Source organism: Elephantulus edwardii, unplaced genomic scaffold (genome assembly GCF_000299155.1).
Source record: "Elephantulus edwardii isolate Elephantulus edwardi_28Jun2011 unplaced genomic scaffold, EleEdw1.0 scaffold00548, whole genome shotgun sequence".
Taxonomy (NCBI): domain Eukaryota; kingdom Metazoa; phylum Chordata; class Mammalia; order Macroscelidea; family Macroscelididae; genus Elephantulus; species Elephantulus edwardii.
The window spans coordinates 42895-46424 of record NW_006400298.1 but is presented as its reverse complement, the minus strand read 5'-3'; the positions used below and the strand labels follow the sequence as shown (position 1 = coordinate 46424).

Genomic DNA, 3530 nt, shown 5'->3' with positions numbered 1-3530 from the left:
GCCAGTTCTGATTAATCTTCTTTGTCAGTGTGTCCTTTGCCATTCCCTATCACTCCTCCCTGAGAGAGACTTCACCCTGAGTCATAAGGAAAAGGGCACGGCGTATTCTCTTAGCTACTTCCTGCTGAAAAGGGACGCTGTGGGTTGCACATTTCATTGTAATACCTAAAATATAAGGAGCTGAAATTTCAGAAGAAATTCAGAAGGTGTACTTCATATAGATTTAGCTCAAATTATTCAAGACTATGATGTATATCTGAAGAGGATGATAAAATATGTTGAAAGTGTGATGAATAGGGTGGTGTCGCTCCTCTTGATTCTGGAACCAGACAAACAAGAATCTCTAATTGAAAGTTTATGTGAAAAGCTAGTAAAATTTCGGGAAGGTGAACACCTATCTCTGAGGCTGCAACTGCTCAGCAACCATTCAATGGGTATGAATACTCCTGTAAGATACACAGTGTCCTGTAACCTCATAAAAGGGGTAGCATCTTCTGGAGCCATCCAGTATACCCCAACTGAGCTGTATCAGCTTAGAAAATGGATTTATGACTGGAACTTCACCACTGAGAAAAAGCACACTGTTTTAAGGATACTTTATGAGGCATTTCTGGATGGTAAAAAGGGTGATGCTTCTTCAAAAGTCATGGTGGAATTTCTGAGCAGTTACACAGGGGCTAATGCTTCTCAGACTAGAAGCCAATAGGTGTATTGTTCGAGCATTGAAAGATCCAAATGCATTCCTCTTTGACCATTTTCTAACTTTAAAACCAATAAAGTTTTTGGAAGGCAAGCTTATTCATGATCTTTTAACCCTTTTCCTGAGTTCTAAATTGGTATAATGTGTCAAGTTTTATCAGAATAATAAAGACTTAATTGATTCACTTGGCCTACTCCATGACCAAATGGCAGTGGAAAGCAAAGACATAGACATTTCCTTTAACACAATGCAGCAAGAATTTCAGATTGGAGCTGATGATGTTGAAGCATTTGTTATTGATGTGGTAGGAACTTAAATGGTTTACTGCAAAACTGATCAGACCTAGAGATAAGTACTTGTTAGCCATAGGACATATTGTACATTTGGAAAACAACAGTGTCAACAGCTGTATGACACAGTTAATGCCTGTAAACAAAATTTGAACAAAGTGAAACAGCCTTTTGAGTTTTCTGGTACTTGAATTCTTATGCAAATCATGTTGTTCTTTTGGAGAAGATAAAAAAATCTAAATGGTAGTAAAACATCATCACACAGTGACATTTTAACTACAGTCTGGACCTTTATTGTCTCAAATTTATAATAAAATACATTTCAATTTCTAGTGGATACAAAATAAAAAAGGGGAAATTCTTTTGTTCAAAAGTATTTTTTACTGGTAATATTAGAAAATTGAATCACCTGCAACCCACAGTGACCCTATGTAGAGCAGCTCTGAAGGCTGCCCTGTCCTGAGCCTGTTTCACTGATTCAACACACTTACCACCATTGCCCCAGTTACTGTATCAATCCATCTCATCTGGAGTCTTCCTTTTCTGCACTGTCCCTCCTCCCTTCCAAGCATGATGTCCTCCTCCAAGGACCAGTCTCTCCAGGTCACATGCCCAAAATATGTGAGATGAAGCTTCAAAATCTTAGCCTCAAAAGAAAAACTTGGTTTCACCCTCTCCAAGACAGACATATTTGTTTTCTTGTTGGTCCATGGTATGTTCAATACTCTTCTTCAGCACCTCAACTTAAAGGCATCAATTCTTCTTCTTTCATCCTTAGTCATTGTCCAGCTCTCTGATGCACAGCATGTACTGTAAAGACCATGGCCTGGATTAGGTTCACCTTAGTCTCTAGACTGATATTGTTGCTTTTCAGTACTCTGGAGAAGTGCCTGATAGCAGATTTCTCCCAGTGCAATTTGTCTTTTGATTTCCTGACTGCTGGTATCAAGAGTGTTGATTGTAGAGCTGAACAAGCTGTAACTGTTAACAGCCTCAGTCTCTTCTCCATCTATCATGGTTCTGCCAATTTTTCCAGTGGTGAGAATCTTTGTCTTCTTGATGTTGAGCTTCAATCCATAAAATAAAATTTAAACTAAAGAAAGCAAAAACAAGTCCATGAGAACAATAATATGACCTTGTGTTTATTCAACCTGAATGTAAAAAAATTTCAATAATGGATTTGAATCACCAAAACTATGCATTTCCAAATCTGCACTTTGCCAAAGACACGTGTGGATTTCTTCTAGTTAAGTATCTTGTCATAAAAATTTCTTAGTGTGACCTGGACTGCTCTCCTGCCAGGAGTACTATACTGGGGCTCTTCCATCTGGAGGCACCCTTGGCCCTGCTTCCTGAATCCCTGAACTTTCTGCCTGGAGGACCCAGCCCTCCACCTGGTTTCCCCCACCTAGATGCCTAGCCCAGCCACCTGGATGGTCCTGCTGCCTAGTGGATGACCCATTGCTACTCCTCTGAAGCTATTTCCTCCCCCATCCCACAGTTTGAGTTTCCTTTACCCCCAAATACTTTGGACTCACCTAGCAGCAGCAGTTCTCTAACAAAAACAAACAAACAAACAAACAAACAAACCCCAAACACAAAAATTTAAAAAAAGCTGCTAATTCACAAGTAATATCTCTCCCCTGAAACAAGTCTTCTCTTGAGTGAAAAGTTGAGAGAGAAATTCAGGCAGGAGAGCTGCCCCACCATCATTGGGAGCAGTGATTTCCTGAGCCAAAGTTATCAGACCAAGATCCTGTTCACACTTCAGGCAGGAAAAACTCTATCACAGCAAAGGCATACTATCTCACACCCTACACAAACCCAAAGTAAGATGTTATCCCCCAAAAAGATACACAGTATCAATGGATTTCTTGAATCCAGAAAGTCTGATGGAACTTTCTGACATAGACTTCAAGGGAACAATGATTGAATATTTTCAGTGAGTGAATGAATGACAAACTTGAAGAATGACAGGACTCTGCAAGCAAAAACCAAGAGAAACTTAAAAAAAAATCCAATACAATGCACATAAAACAACCAAGGCATTAGAGAATCTGAAAAAAAAACCAAAAACCAAGATACCACAATCCAGAAAATGAGGACCAATGTTTCAGATGCTGTCAACATGTTGAAGGGACATATGGACAGAGTTGAAAATATTGAACACAGAAACAGAGAAATAGAATACAGATGTTACCACTGATCTGCTAGAACAAAAAGCAAAATAAAAAAGGAAGTAAAACAAAGAAAACCTGAGAATAACATGGAACACCATCAAGAGGAATAACCTGTGCGTAGTCAGAATCTCAGAACTGGAAGATGCAGGTAAAGACACAAAAAAAGTTGTGGAAGAATTACTAGAAGATTTTCCAGAAATAATGAAGACTAAGAGAATATATGGTATACCAATTGACATATTTCAGTTAACAGATGCTGCCCTGGACATGCTCACCAAGTTGTGCCAAGAAATCTGGAGAACGACCACTTGGCCAACTGACTGGAAGAGATCGATATTTATTCCTATCCCAAAGAAAGGT

At 39.1% G+C, this 3530-nt stretch overlaps 1 pseudogene; it reads left to right on the top strand.

Annotated features, from left to right (window-relative positions):
* LOC102852104 overlaps positions 1 to 1230 on the top strand; it is a 70447-nt pseudogene extending 69217 nt beyond the window's left edge.
* Positions 1231 to 3530: the final 2300 nt, after the last annotated feature.